Below are 20,098 nucleotides of genomic sequence, written 5' to 3'. Positions count from 1 at the left end.
TCCTGCCTGCTTAGACCTTCAGTGTCCGTCTGGTCATGCATGTCCGTGTGGCAGTGTCGAGCCTGCCATCTGTCCACCTGGTACTTATCAGCCTCAGCCATCTCAGTCTTCTTGCATATCATGCCCACCAGGTAAATATCATTCTATACAAAATACTGACATAAACAAAACAAATACTATGTTTAATTTGTTTTAGATACATTGAATTTTCTCTTCTACTAGGTTTTTACTGTATGGAGGGTAGTTCTGCCCCCCTTCATTGCCCTACTGGAACTGTAGGTGCCATTGAGGGATTGCACTCTCAGCTGGACTGTACTCCTTGCCCTCCTGGATTCTATTGTAACACCAGCGCATTAACCAGCCCCTCAGGACCCTGCTCTGCAGGTCAGTGCCACTGAGATCCACATTAGAGTTTGTTCTGCTGGTGTGTATCTTAATTTTACATCTGGTTCTTCCTCATAAAAGGTCATTTCTGTTCATCTGGAGCCACGGAGCCAGTCCCAATCTCTCAGATGTATGGAGATATCTGTCCAGCAGGATATTACTGCCCTGAGCAGAGTAGTGCTCCTCTGCCCTGTCCTGCTGGATTCATTCTCAAAGACAAGGGGGGCACCTTCTCTACAGACTGCTCCCCTTGTCCTCCAAGTAGATATTGTATTTCACCAGGGTCCTCTCAGCCCTCAGGTTAGCAGATCTTAAAAATGATGCTGTAAACAGGGTTAATGTTTTTTTTTTTTTTAGATATTGCATTAATAGAATGTTATAGATATTGCTTGGGTTGATTTCCATTTGTACAGTATGTCATGTACCAGTCTTTGGAATTAATAAATATAAATAATATAATAATGTTTTTAAAGTACAGATGTATCCAACAACGCCAAGTTTTACTCTACACCACTTGTTCTCAACCTTTTTGGGTTCAAGTTCCCCCATTGTCCAAGATAATGTTTATGTGGAATAGTGCACCGAAAAAAAAATACAATTCTCTCATAATTTAATCAACCTCATGTCATCCCAGATGTGTATGACTTTATGTCTTCTGCTGAACACAAACATAGAAGTTAAATGCAAGTGAATTGTGACCAAAATGTTGAAGCTCCAAAAGCACATAAAGGCAGCATAAAAGTAATCTATACAACTCCAGAGTTTAAACCAATGTCTTCAGAAGCGACATGATAGGTGTGGGTGAGAAACAGATCAATATTTATGTCCTTTAATATAAATTCTCCTCCCTGTCCAGTAGGTGGCAATATGCTTGACAAATGTAAATTGCCAAAAACAAAAGAAGAAAAACTAGGAAGTAAGAGTTAAATATTGATATGTTTTTCAACCACAGCTATTAAATTGCTTCTGAAGACATGGATTTAACCACTGTGGTCATATGGATTACTTTTATGATGTCTTATATGTGCTTTTTGGAGCGTAAAAGTTTTGAGGGTGAGTCAATGATGAGAGAATTATCATTTTTGAATGAACTATTCCTTTAAGGCCTCTCACCCAGAAACTAGGAGTGTCAATAGATTAAAATAATTAAATTAGAAATAATTTCGTAATTCCAGTTTCATGAACTGTCAGGTTATAAGTTGTATAAGTTGTCTTGATTTCTTTAGCAGTTTTAAAATTGTAATATTATTTTAACGTTTATTTGAAACTTACTTTAAAGTTAGCTGATGCCTCCTAGTGGGCCCTGGTTGCTCTACACAAATATTCAGAAGAGCAACATCTAGCCAATTAAATATTGTAGAACAAAAATATATATTTTGACACTCTAGACATTTCCCTGATTTTGTAAAGAGTTTACTTTTACTTTTAAAGTCCTTTAAATTACAATCTAACTTGATGTCAAAGATGATGAGAAGGGGATAAAGTATCTGTTATCTCTGGCCTGCTTCAGGGTTTTGTGCTCCTGGTCACTATTGCATTGGAGGCGCAGATACTGCAGCACCTCAGACAATGCCCTCTCAGCAAAACTGCTTCTGTGATCTCATACCAGCATCCCACCTACAAAAGTATGATGTTTGCCTCCAGAAGTACAACTTAACCTGCTCAGTTCACACTTCAGGTTGGATGCCAGGCATGACTTCAAATATTAAATAAGATGATGGATGAGCCTGTTACACTATAAAAACAAAATAAACACTGTTCAACACCCTTTTCAAGGAGATTTTGCCAAAGTCTGGACTGATTTGGATCCCAGGCCTGTGTTAGATCTAGTCCAATCTGAGGTTTATATGGAATCGTCTCTGCAAATTACATATGCGTGTGTTGGCTTCAAAGGAGACTTGTGTCCTACAGGTACTCAATGCACACTACTGGAACAGTACTTTTTGTTATTGAAATATTTCTTCAACATTCCATTAAGGGATATCAGCCGTAAAGACTGGTGATTACTGTATATATGGTGATTAGCCAATATCGTCAGCACTTCTCACTAATGTTTAATGAATCTTTTCTTCAGGGTCTTATTGCCCAGTGGGCTCATCCCTGCCCCAGCCCTGTGATGCAGGCTCATATTGTAACCAGACTGGGCTGCACTCTCCCGTGGGCCTCTGTTTTGCTGGATTCTACTGCCCCATAGGCTCTTCAAATCCAAATGCTTTGTTTTGTCCCCATGGTCACTACTGTCCTAGAGGCACCTCATTACCCCTGCCCTGCCCACAAGGCACCATGAGGAGTAAGTACATATGCCCATAGAGCTTGGAGGATCACTGTCCATTCCATTATTTTACAATATTTGTGAATAATGGTAATTATACAGTAAACTTTCAATGAAACTCAAATATCTGCATTGCTTCATAGTTACATTCTACAAATCTTCTTTTAATCAGAAAGCAGTCTCGTTAAAATGACTTGGTGTCCTCCATTTTCTGTCAATGTTACCTATTAACATTTTACTTGCCATTAACCAATTAAAAAGCTTTTAAAGCTCTGCCTCTATTGTGGCTGCTTGCTTATCAATCACTTTGTAATATTACAAGTCACTTTATGGTTTGAACTCTTCTGGAAGCTTTGTAGTTCCACTGTTTAATACTCAACAGGCTCTCCTGGGGGATCCAGTGCAGAAGATTGCCTTGCATGTCCACCTGGATATTTCTGTGAGCAAAGAGGCCTAACAGAGCCGCTCTGGTCTTTGTTCTGTGGGTTATTACTGCCCTGGAGGACAGAGCACGTCAAGACCACCCGAGTATGTGTGTAATGCAGGTCATTTCTGCGAAAGCGTAAGTGTTGCACCCCTCAAAATGGGATCTAAATAATGTCATGCTCACTGAAAACTTAATATACAGCCATGGCCAAAAGCATTGGCAGTGACATACATTTTGTGTTTGCTGCTTCAGTATTTGTAGATAATTTTTTCACATGTTTCTATGGTATACTGGAAAACAATGATAAGTATTTCATGAGTTTTAAAGATTTTTATTGGCAAAAACGTTCAATATATGCAAAGAGTCAATATTTACAGTGTTGACCCTTGTTCTTCATAACCTCTGCAATTCGCTCTGGCATGTTGGATATCGGCTTCTGGGCCAAATCCTGACTGATGGTCCATTCTTGCCTTATTAGTGCTCGGAGTTAATCACAATTTGTGGGCTTTTGCTTGTCTACTCGCCTTTTGGGGATTGACCACAGGTTCTCTATGGGATTAAGATCCGGGGAGTTGTGTGGCCAAGGATCCAAAATGTCAATGTAATGATCACCGAGCCACTTCATGATCACTCTTGCCTTGTGACATGGTGCTCCATCATGTGGAAAAGGCACGGATCGTCACCAAATTGCTCCTGGATCTTTGGGAGAAGTTCCTCTTGCAGGACGTTTTGATTCCATTCTTTATTCTGCAGAATTTCAGTCTGTCCTTGATGTTTTTCTTGGATAAAAGTGGCTTCTTTGCTGCCCTTCTTGACACCAAGCCATTGTCCAAAAGTCTTCGCCTCACTGTGCGTGCAGCTGCACTCACACCAACCTGCTGCCAATATTGAGCAAGCACAATTCTGTAGCTGACTTCTCAGGAGTAGACGGTCCTGGTGCTTGCTGAACACTATGGGACGTCCTGAAGCCTTCTTCACTGCAGTTGAACCTCTGTCCTTGAAGTTCTTGATGATCCGTTAAATGGTTCTTTCAGGTGCAATATTCTTTGCAGCAATTTCCTTTCATATGAGGCCATTTTGATGCAAAGCGATGATGGCTGCACGTCTTTCTTTAGAGGTAACCATTGCTAAAAAGAACACAATGATTGGAAGCACTTCTTCCTCATTGTATAGCAATCAGTCTGCTCTTATAATCCAATCAGATTGATAGAGTGATTTCATCTGACTAGTACTCGTTCACACTTTCCCAGTTGCTGCTGATATGATTAGTGAAATGATGTTAGCTGGTCATTTTGTGCCAGGGCCAAAAAACAGTGGCCAATGAAGCTTTTTGAAATCATTTAAAATGCATCTGATCACTCTGCACAATAATCTAGAAACAATGTGAAACAACACCACAACAACTGAAGCTGAAAATTTTGCGAAACACAACATTTATGTGTCTGCCAATACTTTTGGCCATGGCTGTACAGTATAAAAGGAAAATATTTTTATTAATTAAACGTTTATAAATGTTGCACATTCTATTATCAATCCTTATATACTGTATACACATTATTGTTTTTAATTAGCATTTTATGTTATGCAACAAGCATAAACTATATTTATTTATTTTACGTAACATATTATAATATGACATATTATATTCATTGCCATTTCCGAGTGAATTTTTTTTTTCTCAATTACCCTTTCATAATATTTAAAATTTAATTAAAGAAATAAAATGATATGCTGAGTGACTCCAGCCAGGTTTCCTAAGCAACCAAAATAGTGCTGGTTGCTAGGGAGGGTAGAGTCACATGGGGCAACATCCTCGTGGTCATGATTTGGGGTTCTCACTCTCAATGGGGTGTGTGGTAAGTTGTGTGTGGATCGCAGTGAGATTGGCATGCCACCACGAGGACCTACTAAGTAGTGGGAACTGGGCATTCCAAATTGGGAGAAAAGGAGATGTTTTGATGGCACATTTTTCATAACATATCGATTCACCCCACTTTCAAAACAAACAAACAATGTGTTTAATAGGGTCCTTTAGTCAGGGGCTTTTTACTCCAAATACTACCCTTTCACTTATTGGACAGTTATTGAAACATGTTTGATTTAATGACCTTAAACTGAAAATGATAAACAAGTATTTTGTCTCAAAATCAACCTTAGACACCACACACAAAGATCTCATGGAACAGAACAATTTTCCAGTGCATAGTGTTAAGGAAAATGCAGTGGTAGGTTTTGTTGCTATTTAGTGTTTTGGGAAAAAATGTAATCAGTAGAGACTTTCACCTAGTGGAGTCTTCAGCCCTGCTGTACACTAAAACCCAACTGAGTGCACCTGTAAAAATTTGAGAAATAAAAAAAATGAAACCCCCCTGAAGTGGATAGTTTAGGCAAAAATTCCAGCATCTTTGAACTTGATTGACAGATTGGAAATTGCAAATAAAACAAACTACTGTAAACGTAAAAAATTAAACCATTTGAAATATTTATACAAACCAGATAACAGCATATTTACACATGAAAAATTACATTAACTGTTTGATGCATTACATCCTCCAGAGTAGACCAATTGTCACAATTGTTGTCTGCCCCGTGATTCACTTGTCATAAACTACACTTCCCATAATTCCCTGCCCTCATCACTGCCTGTGCACTTCATTGTTCTCACCTGTGGTTAATTTAATCATGATTATCCTTGTGTATTTAAACCCTGGTTGTTTGGCCAGTCTTGGTCGGTCGTTGTATGTTTGAATGTGAATGTTTAGATGTTCCAATGTCAATGTTTAAAGGTAAATGTTGAAGTCTTGTAGTTTCTGGTATGTGTTCCTGCCTGAGCCGGTTGTGGATGTTTTCCCTTGTTTATATCTTTTGTTTCCCCTCGTGGATGTTTTGGTTTGTTCCAGTCTTGGATGTGTTGTTAATTTCAATAAACCGCACTTAGATCCCCACTCCTCGTCTGCCTGCGTAACACCGATATTAGCAATATTTAACATTTTACGATGTGATGTTACATACAAAGCTCCAACAGGGATGATTTCATTTGAACTCATCTTATATTCTCCTTTTTATATGTGATTTACCTATATATTTCTTGGTTTTATTTATTTATGACAAAATGCATTCAAAATGTCTGGTGAAGCAGTGATGTACCAAGTAGGCCTACCTCTGGAATTAGCCTACAAATTATCTTCTGTTGCAGAATCCTTTTTTCCCCCCTTAGTGACTAATAATTCATGCATAAAAGGGTTAAAAATGTTTGGTAAAAAGTAAAATGGCAGGAATTAAGATAAATTAATAGTAATGCCTTAAGTAATTCCTTATTCTTAATAAATTGAAGTCTCTTTTACAACATTTCAGTCTGTCAAACAAGCATACAAGATTAACAGCATGGCCTTCATAAAACACTGGCTGCATGTCATTTCTGCCCTTACAGGGAAGCATCATGGAGAGACCATGTTTCCCAGGAAGTTTTCAGCCCAGTCAAGGCCAGTACAGATGTGAGGTGTGCCCTGCCCGCTTTTTCTGCCCTGAGAACTGTGAGTGTAATATTTATATTAATTAACAGACAGTGGATATCTGTATTTTATACCTTTGCTTAAGGATGTTTTTCTTAGTTTAGGTATGACACAACCATTTCCATGTCAACCTGGGTTTTATTGTCCAGTTGGGACAGCCAATCAACAGCCATGTCCTCCAGGGCGTTATGGAAACCAGTCTGGATTGGCAGAGTCTTCTGAATGCTCATTATGTGAGCCTGGGACCTATTGTATGGGGTCAGGTATGATGCAGGAACCATGATTATTGTCCCCAGAGAAAGCATGTTAATCCTGCCTGGGCTTTAAGATTTTGTAGCTGACATTTATTTGTCTGTCCAGGAAATGTGTCACCAACCGGCCCTTGCAGTGCAGGATTCTTGTGTTTTGGAGGAGCTTCTTTTCCTTTCCCAAATGATAATGAGACTGGAATACCATGCCCCTTAGGCTCTTACTGTCCTTCTGGATATTTTGTAGCAATACCTTGTCCTAAGAGCACATTTAGGTAACAATTTGACACAACAGTACAAAGCAAACTGAAAAATTACCTGTAGCTCATTTTAAAAATCAGTAATTCCCAATCTGGAAGATTGTATACTTAAGCAAATTCTAGGGGGTACATGAAACAGTTAATATTATTTTATAAACTTATGAAACATTGACTTTAAATTATAAAACATTACAAATATTCAAAAAATTATTATAACTTTTTAATTATTTATTACAACAGCTTTTATTTGTTATTACACCTAAATATATATATATATATTATATATATTTTTTTGGACAGAAACCAAAATGCTTTTTGTATGCATTGTCGATTTGCGTGGATTTGATTCAGTGTGATTGACTATATAAAAATGACACTGCAATTAATAATAAATACATGTGTGCAGTAGTGCTCTTTACTCATCTCACTCACACTTCTCCAGAACAATACAACACAACTTATTATTTTTGTTGATAAAAATATTCTTGAGCTTTTCTGAAGGAGCTGTGTGTTTAAAAATAAATGGTTGGGAAACACTGTTATAAATTATATTTAAAATGTGTTCAAAATTATTTACAGCAATCAGCATCAACTATCAGAGCTTAGTCAGTGTCAAAATTGCACACCAGGGTTTTACTGCTCAGAACCAGGCCTGACTGCAGTCAGTGGACCTTGCTTGCCAGGTAAGAATAACAGCATTTATGTCAGACATTTGTCTAAGCCTTTGCATGGGTTCCTTAAGATGTTTAATGACATCATTTATTCCTAGGGTTTTTCTGCAATGAAGGATCACCAACTGCAGCTCCTGTGTCAGCCTGGTATGGTGATGTTTGTCCACCAGGTTACTACTGTGAGATTGGAAGTGCTGTGCCAACTCCTTGTCCAGTGGGCAGCCATCGCTCTAATAGTGGGGGAAAGGGCACAGAGGACTGCATGCCTTGCCCTGGAGGTAATGCTCTATACTGGACATAAAATCTCCAATAAAAGTGTGCTGTTTATTACAGTGAAACTCATAGAGGGTTAGTACAACTTCTTTTAGAAGAGGTAAAATACAAAATTGCCTCTACTCTTGTTCAACAGTTCAGGTTCTTCTTATAGGACGATGGTTCTTTTTTTCTAATCTGCTATTGTTTGACCACAGGGCATTTCCAGAATCAGAGGGGGCAGAAGGAATGTAAACCCTGTCCTCCTGGGTTCCACTGCATCAACCTCACAAGGGGCTCTACTGGGGTCGGCACTCCTCTCATCTGTCCTGAAGGCTATTACTGCCCAAATGAGACTCAGCCTGGAATCCCAGTTCCATGTCCTAAAGGCACATACAGTGATTCTCTAGGCCTGATATCATTAGGTGATTTTTATTGATTTTTTTTGTCTACGGTATTAAAATATCTGAGGAACTTGTTATTAAAGTTTGATGAGATAAAAATTAAGAGATTTGTGGCTTTTAGTTCATGTGTGTTTGCTTTAAGGTCATTTATGTGCCATTGTACTCGTAAACTTTGAGAAGATTGACATTTAGCAGATTTAAAATGTACATACAGTTAAGCTAATTGCAAGAAGGCATGCATTATATTAGCGGTGACTCTTTACCTGGCCTCATTTTACAGGGGTGCTTAATGGTGCTAATTACTTAGGTCTAGGATTAGTTTTTTTTTAAAGCCAAATCCAAACCTTAAAGGGATAGTTCACCCAAAAATTAAACTTCTCTCATCATTCACTCACCTCAGATGTGTATGACTTTCTTTCTTCTGTAGAACACAAATTAAGATTTTTAGAAGAATATTTCAGCTCTGTTGGTCCATACAATGCAATTGAATGGTGGCCAGAACTCTGAAAATCAAAATATCACATAAAGGCATCATAAAAGTAATCCACAAGACTCCAGTGGTTTCATCAATGTCTTCTGAAGCGATCCAATAGGTTTTGGGTGAGAACTAAAATTTCCAAAATGTAATTTCTTTTCCACTATAAATCTTGATAGCAGTCTCCTTGGCGATTTGTGATTTCAAGCTTAATTATGTGATGGAGTGCAAGAGAAGATAGGATAAATTAAATTAGTTTGGATCCTGCCAAGTACGTCAGATTGTAGCGAGGAGCGGAAAGGGGAAAAATAAAAGCACTTGTGAGTGGGGAGGAATAACTCTTCTAGGGAATACCAATAGAAAAGATGACTATGCCACCCTGTTATTAACAGGGACATACTAACCCAATCAGAAATAGAAAGAGCACACTGGTTCGTAGTTCCAAAACAAAAGGGCAAGAGGCAGGGATACCAAAATAGCAAAATAGATATGTATCAGAAGGACATTGGACACTCATTCCATCTTTTAAAAGTGCATTGAAATTATGATCACAGACAATCAGCTGCATGATTCACAATAGGCTTCACATTCAAGAGACAAAACAAGCATATCTTTACTTGTGCAACGCCGAGGGCTGAGGCTTACCAGGAGCAGGTAGGCTAGCCTAGCGCAGCGATATCCATATAAAACATACCTCACCCACAGGTGTACAATAAAACTCATGCACACAGGTGAAATCAGTTGTGAATAAATCACACACAAAATGTGATTGAGGTAACACCACTGTAAGCAAGGAACAGCCCCTATACTGGTCTTCAGCTGCTGAGAGATATAAAGAGGAGGAGATTAATACAAACAATAACAATAAATGAACGTCATATAATAAACTGCAAAACAAAAAGACAAAACGCTGGCCACCATTAAGAGGACACAGAGCGAATATAAACTCAAACCAGGGTTTTAACCCACACAAAACAAAATATAAAAATGTGAAGAGCAGGGGAGAGGGAGGATGATGACAAATCGCCCTGCTACAATCAATTTCACAGAAATAATAAAGAAAAGTCCAAAATTGGAACAATTAGCAAAGTTTCCAAACCAAAGACGATCAATGGTTCCAGACATACACATTCAGAGAGAATGATCAAACTTCCCTCTGTGAGTACCAGAACGGTATTTTTTAAGAGCCAGTGACAGGGTTTGAATGAAAACCAGTAGAGAATCAAAACAGAAGAAAATAAAACAAACAGAAACAAAACAGAAAAAGTAAAACAAATCAAAACAGCAGGGTCAGAAGTTCTGCCTTGCTGCTTCAATGCAGACATGCACATGCACAAGCAGACTGGAGGAAGGCAGCAGTCAAACAGCAAAGCTCAAACCGCTTAAGAGCAGAAGCATCCGATACCATTAAAGGGGCAGTCATTTGACCATGATGCATGACTAGGTGGTACATAGCCACTCTTATGTACCCCACAAATGCAAGCTGATAGGCCATGACTGTCCTGGCTTGTCCATTTACAATGTAAACAAGCCACTAATTTTGCATTTGGCAGACACTTTTATCCAAAGCGACTTACAGTGCGCTTATTACAGGGACAATCCCCCCCGGAGCAACCTGGAGTTAAGTGCCTTGCTCAAGGGCTCAACAGTGGCATCTTGGTGGTGCTGGGGCTTGAACTTCCTAGTGCTTAACGCTTAACCCTGAGCCTCAACCACTGAGCCACCACTGCCCCATAATCCAGGGAGGGTTCAAGATACCCTGCCACAATTACACTTCATATATTGCTATCTAGCACTCTGTGCATGCGTTAAGCACTAGGAAGTGTAGTCAAGCTTAAAATCATGACCGTTCCTAGAGAATGAAATGGCAAGATGTACAGTAATAAAGGAGTTACATTTTGGTCTGTTCTCCTACCCAAAATGTCATATGGATTACTTTTATGTTGCCTTTATGTGATATTTGGACCTTCAGAGTTCTTCATTTTTGTTCTGCAGAAGGAAGAATGTCATACACATCTGGGATGGTATGAGGGTCAATGATAAGAGAATTTTCATTTTTGGGTGAACTATCCCTTTCTCTGTTAGTGAAACATGAAAACTGATTCTAGATCAGTGGTTGCAGATAATATCATTCAATATAACTTGCTGAATTCATGCACAGAGAACTGAGAAAAGAGAACACCGCTCTCTGCAAGAACAAAGCCATTCCCCTTCTGTCACTCACTCGAAGTTGTGTCGATGTAATGACACTAGGGGTCACTCTTTGAGAAAAGGCCAATGAGAATTGGTGAGTTTAATTTGCATGCCACTTCCCCGGACATAATTTTTTCTTCGGAGCCGAGCGGTTGTGTGTCAGCGAGCTGAATTCCACTGCCGGTCCATTCACTTCTAAAACAAAGAAGCGTATGCTGTTGGATATATGGCGCATTTGCAGCAGCTTCTCTCCTTTTGCACAATCAGTGTAGAGTACGCCCCTGGGTGCTTCAAGCGCTAAAAGGTATATATTCCTTCAAAAGAGTAGATTTTTCATTTTCATGTACATGGGTGCTGCCTCACGTGTCTGGGCCATGATCACAGGCAGCGTCCGTGGATGGTTCATGTTCTCATTGCGAGAACATGACCATGACAACGCTGCGCTTGCGGGTTTCCTTCTTTCCCCAATTCTAATTACGGGTATGGGCCATCCCGGCTGGCGCTGGAGGTGATTTGGGGACTCCAATGGCGCAGCCCCATTGAGTAAATCCCTGCAGCCCTTCCATTCCCAGCACGCTTGTTTGCCCCCGTCAAGTTCCGAGATGAGACTAGCTTACCTTACGGCCTGCTTAACGTCTCTTTAGAAGCTCACGAGCAGGATGAGTTCTCGATCGCTGCATCAGAGAATGTGCTGGCGATGTCGCACACCGAGGACTCGACTGGACTGCCACCTTCTGGTCTGTCCGCCCAGTTTGAGGTCGACGCAGAGCTGACCGCCATGCTTTCCCGGGCCACCGCGAGTGTCAGGCTGGAGTGGAACCCTCCGCCCTCGTGGTTGGATGATTGGTTCCTGGGATTGGGGCGATGCTCACAAACGCACTTTCTTCATGAAAGTGCACAATGAACTGACAAGGTTGTGGAGGACACCTTTTTCTGCCCGAATCCGTCTTCCGTCTTCCAATCCGTCTTCGTCCGCTCTCACTACTCTCGATAGCGGGGTGGCCCACGAGTACAAGGAGATCCCTCAGGTGGATAAGGCAGTTTCGTGCACCTGTGCCTGAAAAATGCAGCCACCTATCGGGATCACCCGGCACTCCCCTCCAGGGCCTGTAGGACTACGTCGTATATGGCGACCAAAGCCTACAGTTCCGCTGGACAGGCATCCTCCACTTCGCATGCCATTGTCCTCCTGCAAGTCCACCAGGCCAAGGCACAGAAAGAGCTGGGTAGTCCTGATCCTGATGCTCGTTGACCGACCTTGCCCTCTGGGCAACAAAGGTCATGGCCCGAGCACTTGGGCAGGCGATGTCCACCTTGGTGGTCCAGGAGTGCCACCTATGGCTGAATCTGGTCAAGCTGAGGGATGCCGACAAGGTTCAATTTCTCAACAAGCCCATCTCCCAGATCTGACGACACCGTCAAGGACTTTTCCCAGCAGTTTTTGGCCGTGATGAAGCAGATGGAGGCAATACAACACATCTTGCCCCGGCGTGGTTCAAGACCCCATACCGTGTCTGCTCGCCGAGGGCATCCCCCTGTGGCGATGAAAGCCCAGGCGGCTCAGCCACAGCCCGAGCCCAGTCCTCGGCCCCAGCGTAGAGCCCCACGCAGAAAACAGATGTCCCCCACCTCACGGCCTGGCAACCCCAAGGAAGGCTCCTAAGCATCCCTGAGACAGATGACCCCAGAACCCTGGAGCTGGTATCCGGACCACTCCATCCCGGTGGAGAGCCGGGAGGTAAATCGTGTGTTCCCTTTTGTGTTAAGTTCGCCGCACCCCGAACACGCTGCGGTACCCACATTTAAAAAAAAAAAGAGCGGTTTCTTCACTCCTTTAGTTCCACAACCGGTGCTTACGACCGCCGTTATCATGGTGAACGGACACTGAGCACCTGCGACTTGGACACCATGAACACGGCCCCCCACCTTCATGCGCCCGACCGCACCACACTCAAACCAGGTGGTTGTGACGAGCTACGAGGATGGTAAAAAGTCCCTACATGGAGCAAGGTAAGTGCTTCGAGGGCCCCCTCAATGCAGCCACCAGTTCGAGACAAAACAAGCCTCCTCGATGTGGTATCGCCTGCTCCCCCCACCACTAGGCCCCACACCCACAGGTATATCAGACACAATTGTTCCCTTAGTGCCTCTGGCACAGAGCTTGGACACATATCTAGCGCTTTCCAATCTGTCATGGTGGCTGGCCAGTACCATCCGACTCGGCTGCACTATTCAGTTCACCAGGAGCCCGCCCCGGTTCTGCGGCGTCCACTTCTCCTTGGTAAAGGGCGAGAACGCCGCCACTCTGCGTGCTGAGATCACGACCCTTTTCGTGTGCAAGGGCACGATTGAGCTTGTCCCTCCAGCCAAGATGAGGTCAGTTCGGCAAGGCACAGGTAGACCTGTTTGCTTCCCGAGAATCCTCCCACTGCACGCACAGGTATTCCCTATGCACAGATGCGCTGGCACACAGCTAGCCCCAGGGGCTGCGCAAGTATGTGTTCCACCTGTGAGCCTATTTGCACAGACCTTATACAAGGTCAGGGAGGACAAGGAGCAGATCATCCTCGTGCCGTCGTACTGACCCACCCAGACTTGGTTCTTGGTTTTTTTGGGGCACGTCGAGTGAGTGACAGAATGGGAACATCTCGGTTACTGTCTGTAACGTGATCAATGGAAAGGAGGAGACGAGAACCGGCTTTTCAATATATATAATAGTTTAATGATAAACTCAAAAGACAACATAAACACACACATGACGGACATGTCCGTTAACGATCTCTCTCTCCCGCACGTTCCCCTGCAGTCGACCTTTAACCCTCACGGAGGCATAATTAGCCTAATACGGGACTGGGTGTGTAGGATCACGACCCGGCCCCGCCCTCTGCCTGCCACATTCCTTGGGCGTGCTTTACGTCTAGTCTGCCGGCAGGTCATCCCCATCTGCCTGGACGAGGGAGGGGACAAGGGGAGGGAAACAGAAATAATTAAAATGGTGGGGTACTTCCTGTAACAGTGTAGTACCCCCCCAAAAACACTGTTAAATTTAAAAGATGGAAAAGGCCAACGCAGAGCGACAGTGAGAGAGAGAGAGAGAGGAGAGAGAGATAAAAAAAAAAAAACTCGCCAGTTCTCTGATACGCCACAGCTTGTTCCTCGGCCACTCCTCCACCCTCCCGCACGATCCCCTGCAGTCGACCTTTAACCCTCATGGAGGCATAATTAGCCTAATATGGGACCGGGTGTGTAGGATCACGACCTGGCCCGCCCTCCGCCCTGCCACACTGTCGTAACCTCCATTCCCTGATGGAGGGAACAAGATGTTGTGTCCCTCTTACCACAACGCTATACTACCCACTGGAATGTCTGGGACCCTGTCTCGACATCTCAGTACAAATCCTGAATGAGGATTTTATACAAATTCCACTCGCCAATTCTCATTGGCCTTTTCTCAAAGATCAGAGGTGTTTGGGGCTCCCAAGAGCAACACCTAGTGTCACTACATCGACACAACATCTCGTTCCCTCAATCAGGGAATGGAGGTTATGACAGCAACCAAGACGTTTTCTTAAGTGCATTTAAACTGGTTCAGTCTTTCTCTTCTAAGAAAAAATATTGTACTCCTCAGACTGATGTGCAATCAAATGCTTTCTAAGATGAGAATGATCCTCCTCCAGCAGCTGAATAGCAAGTAGCAAATCATGGTTTGAGATGCAACTAAAGCCTTTTGGCTGTTTTAAAAAAGGGACAAGAGAGGATGAACCTCCTGTTTCAATAGGTCATATGTCAAAATAGGACAAAACATTTGCACTCAAGCCATTTCACAGGGTCTTTATTCCACTGGGATTTTTCCATTTCTTTCATGCTTTTTGTATCTCTTTTATGTCATTTCAGAGCAGTGCCTCGTGTGTCCCACAGGCTATTTTTGTGGTTCAGATGGACTCCCTCAGCCTTCTGGGCCTTGTGCCCCTGGATTCCTCTGCTTTGTGTTGGCCACAGTTCCCAATCCCACTGACAACAGCACTGGCAATTTGTGTCCACCGGGGGCATACTGTCTTCTGGGAATCAAAGCAGGTGATCTGCAAAAGGAGCTCGTTAGCTCTTTTGAGTCCATTTTTATGAAGCTTTTATGGAATAGCACAATAACAATAATGATAAAAACACTTGATAAATGCTAGAGTTTGGAGTTGTATGACAGCGCATAAGTAACATTCTGTTACTCTAACTGTGGTGTGTAGGTGAATGTTCTGCAGGATACTTCTGTGATTGGGGCTCCAGCAGCCCAGAGCAAAGCCTCTGTCCTGCCGGTTTCTATTGCCCTGCAGGCACACACAAGCCCCTGGCCTGCACTGCAGGCACTTTCAGCTCTGTCATGGGCAACAGCCACAGAGAAAACTGTGAACCATGTCTGTTAGGCTACTACTGTCAGGGTGGGATAATATTTCTCTCTTTCTATTAGCCACTTATTTTTCTTTCAAATCTACGAGTGAAGTTAACCAAAAATGTGTCTGCGCTTGCTCCCAATTCTATTATAAGATTTTATTTCATTACAATGCAGGAGAAGGAGTTGTAGAGCCTATTCCTTGTCCATCAGGGCATTTTTGCTCCATGGGTACAACGCAGGGTACACAGTTTCCCTGCCCTCCAGGAACAGTGCAGCCAAAGTCTGGGGCAATCAGTTTAGAGGAATGTCTACCATGCCCTGCAGGTAGAAATCTTACCACTGCACCCATATTTGTCATGAAAAAGGGATAGTTCACCAAAAAAAGAAAAATTATGTTATTATTTACTCACCCACCATTTGACATTCTTTCTTCCGTGGAACATAAAAAGAGATGGTGGATAGAATGTAGGGGAGTGACAGCCTCAGTCACCATTCACTTTAATTGTATGAAAACAAGAAAGTGAATGGTGACTGATGCTAACATTCTGCCTAATATCTCCTTTCGTGTTTCACACAGAAAGAAAGTCAAATGGGAACAGCATTTTGCTTGGAACACACAAGGAACAACCAGTCATTTTTGTAGTGATTTAGGATCAAATTCTAGATTAAAAAAAGCATCCTAATATTTAGAGGGATCAAAACTATGCCAACCAGATACAGCATGAAATGTTCTCTTTCTTTCTAGGCATGTTCTGCGCTCGCTATGGTCTTTCAGAGCCTACTGGGCGTTGCCAGGAGGGATACCACTGCCCTTCAGGAGCCACAAGCCCTAACGGCACTGGAAACATGGTATATTGTTAGTTCTCTCTGATGATATACATGCTGTTTGTTCGTTAAGAGTTAAACTCATTTACAATGTGTGATTTGCAGATTGAATCTACAGGCAATGGCATGTGCCCGCCTGGTCACTATTGCCCGACTGGTATTGGCTCACCTCTCCCATGCCCTGCTGGAACATTCTCAAGCTCCACAGGGTTGAGTGGGGTGGAGCAGTGCCAGCCGTGCCTTCCCGGGTACTTCTGTGAGAAACCTGCAATGATCCATGCCTCAGAGGCAGCTCTCTGTGATGCTGGGTAATTATCTGTTTGTTTCTGGAGCCATACACCATCATCTGACCCACTTCAGTTCAGCCAGCTAGGTGCACTCATAGGGTGCTAATGGATCTCAGTAGATACATTTGCAAGATTTCAGATGTTATTGATTTCATGTACATTACTGAGAAGTACATTAAAACCATTATTGATATTCTCTGTAACAGAAATGTTATGTAAAGTGCAAATGAGGAGGGAAATGGCCTCAAATGATAGCTCGGATATTAAAATGACTTTGTGTATCCAGTTTCTATCCAATTGTGGCAGAATATGAAAACAGATACTGTCAAGTGGCAGTGAAGTGGTTTAGCAAAAAGCTCTATTCTTTGCCATTTGCTCTTTTAGCATATGAATATTGGCAACTGTGATATGGTCAAAGGGAAATTATAAAATGGATAGTTCAGACTCTAAATTCGAATTTCACTTTGTAAAATGACTATGAACCACATTTCTATATCTATATTTTATTATTATTATTAGCAGTAAATGTAATGGTCTCTTTTATCACATTGCTGATCAATGGGGTATGGTTATCCATCAGACATCTAAAACATAGCATATAATTACAGTATAAGATAATAGTGTGGTCTTGAAAACTAGTTTGATGTGTGACAGCTCTGTTTCTCCATGCAGATATGTGTGTATCAACGGCAGTCGGAGTGCTCGGCCAGTAGATGGACTGCAAGGTTATATTTGTCCAAGCGGACACAGTTGCCCCATTGGTGCTCCAATGGAAATACCATGTGAGCCTGGCACATATAGCATTGCTTCTGGGGCCGCCCACTGTCTCTCATGCCCAGCTGGCACTATATGTCCTTCCTCTGGCACTCAGGAGCCCTTGCCATGTCCTCTGGGTGAGTCTAACTCTGTGCTGAGATTATTGTGATGGATCATGAGTAATTAATTATGTTTCTACAGTTTTTAACTATATTTTTCAGTAGCTGTAAAGTGCAAAACAAAACAGCAAATCTAAAAACACAATGACAAATCCTAAGACAAAATAACAATTCAGAAACACAACAGCAAATCAGAAAACACAACAGCAAATCAGAAAACACAACAGCAAATCAGAAAACACAACAGCAATTCAGAAAACACAACAGCAATTCAGAAGAAACGGAAAAGGTTGGGTAAGGCTTCTCACCTTATTGGATGCATAGAGAAAACCTAGTCCTTTCCTCAGGAATGGCTCTCTGCCCACTTGCATGATTATTTCAAAATTATTTCCAAATGCTCAGTTAATGAGTGGTTTGTCACATGATAAAACAGTAATGGGATACTTTATAACAGAGAGAGCAAAAACAGTGAGCGGAAAATTTTTTGCAGCGATGTTCATCTACTGTGTGTAAGGGAATGTCTAAAAATTCCACAAACTGCTCTACAACGCTGGTGTACAAGCATTCATTCAATTGACTTGCATATTCGAACATAACAAACACTGATAAAAAAAAAGCATTTTCATTCTAAAGGTTGCAGTAGATTGCCGGCATGATGGCTCACTTTCTACATTTGAAGCCAACATGTCAAATTACAGTGTTCAATTATTTTAGAAAAAATATAAAATATTGAATAATTTTTTTAAATAATAATAATAAAATTATTAAAAAAATACAAAGTTACCACTGGAAGCCTCCTACAACCTATGTAATGTAAAAAAGACATCTTGATGAATTTTAGTAGTGTTTTTTCTAAAATAATTGATTACTGTGTTTTTAGATTTGTTGTTTTGTTTTGCACTTCACGGACACCGTAATATATGGCTTATGTTTGCTGTAATGTGTCACTGCATGAAAGAGTTGGCACTGGTTTATCTGGCTCTTATTATATAATACCTTTTCTGTGTTGCATCAGGTAATTTTTGCCCTATTGGCACTGCAGCAGCAGTGCCATGCCCTGCTGGCACACTGGGACAGTTTACCAAGGCTCATTCAGATGCTGCCTGTGTGCCCTGTCCTACCGGCCTCTACTGTAGTTCACCTGGCTTGTCACAACCACAGGGTCTGATATCATCTAATACTATTAATAACCATAAAGCCTTAAAAGATAATTGACCCAGAAATGACAATTTTGTCATCATTTACTCATCATTTAGCTTCAAACCTGTATGACTTTGTTTTTTCTATAGAACACAAAAGAAGATATTTTGAAGAATGTTTGAACTGTTTTTGTCTATTCAATGAAAGTCAGTCGGGCCAAAACAACACTGGACCCTAGAAATCGAAAGGCATTTTTAAAAATATCTTCATTTTTGTTCCACAGAAGAAAGAAATGCATACAGGTTTGGGGCAACATGAGGGCGAGGAAAAATGACTTTTGGGGTAAAATATCTCATTAATATAAAGTGAAGAGGAACTGAATGACTATATCTTCACATCATAAACTGGTTTCAGGTTTTTAGCTGGTCTAGCTGACCTCCCAGCCTGGCAAAGCTGGTGTTCAACTGGTTTAAGGTTTCCCTGCCTGACCAGCGGTCAAGTGCCCAAAACCCCTCTAAAACCAGCAAACTGTCTAGCCTAACCAGTTTGAGAGACCAGCTAATTCCAACAAACTAGATTGGACTGGTTTAAGCTGATAGTTTCAGCAAGAATATGGACTAATTTCTGTTCTCTATTTCACTTTTAGGCCAATGCCAGCAGGGTTATTTCTGCCAAGGAGGGTCGGCATATCCTGCTCCTTTGAATATGACTGGCTACCTCAGGAATGGCCCCTGCCCACAGGGTCACTTTTGTCCCTCTGGGACCCTCACACCTCTGCCCTGCCCAGTGGGCAGCATTCGTAACCTCACTGGTGTGTACGGACAGACAAATATTTATTAATCTTTTGTAGTAAATTTGGTTGATGTAAATGTACATGGTACAGATTAAAGTGCCCACATACCTACACCATTATTTGTAGGGAAACAGAATGTGTGAGCTAGGAATTCAATTAAACTATCCTTATTCTACATTATTATGTAAGGACATTTATAATGGAAATAGTCACGTTCGACAACTGTTATGAAGTAGATAAATAACAAATACTAGATTATTCGTCTGAAGAAAATTCTCCACCATTAAAATCGTAATACGTCTCGTTGTATCTGCTCACAATTTATACTCTAAGGAATTAGCTTTAATAAGGGAATCATGATTAATTCACTTATTGGAGTAATATTCATCTCAAATAACCTAATATTTAGGTGCAGCTTTGAAGCAAAATCTTTTAAAAACAGGGATGAGATTATTTATCAAAATATACCACAGGCAAATTATCTTTGAATACAGACAATAAAGGGAAAATTAACTTTACAGATTCTGTTGACAATGCCTTAAGAAATATTTATCCTTCTTTGCGTCTAAATTGATTACCAAATGTATTTAACTAATACACCAGTACTTTGAGCAAAAGTCTAGAGATGTACTTGCATGTCGTTGCGTTTCCTTGCGTTGCGTTTCCTCGTGTTGCTTGGTTCTTTGGCTCTTTGTT

The sequence above is a fragment of the Xyrauchen texanus genome, chromosome 38 (genome assembly GCF_025860055.1).
Source record: "Xyrauchen texanus isolate HMW12.3.18 chromosome 38, RBS_HiC_50CHRs, whole genome shotgun sequence".
In the NCBI taxonomy this organism is placed as follows: Eukaryota; Metazoa; Chordata; class Actinopteri; order Cypriniformes; family Catostomidae; genus Xyrauchen; species Xyrauchen texanus.
Note: the sequence above shows the minus strand (reverse complement) of the source record.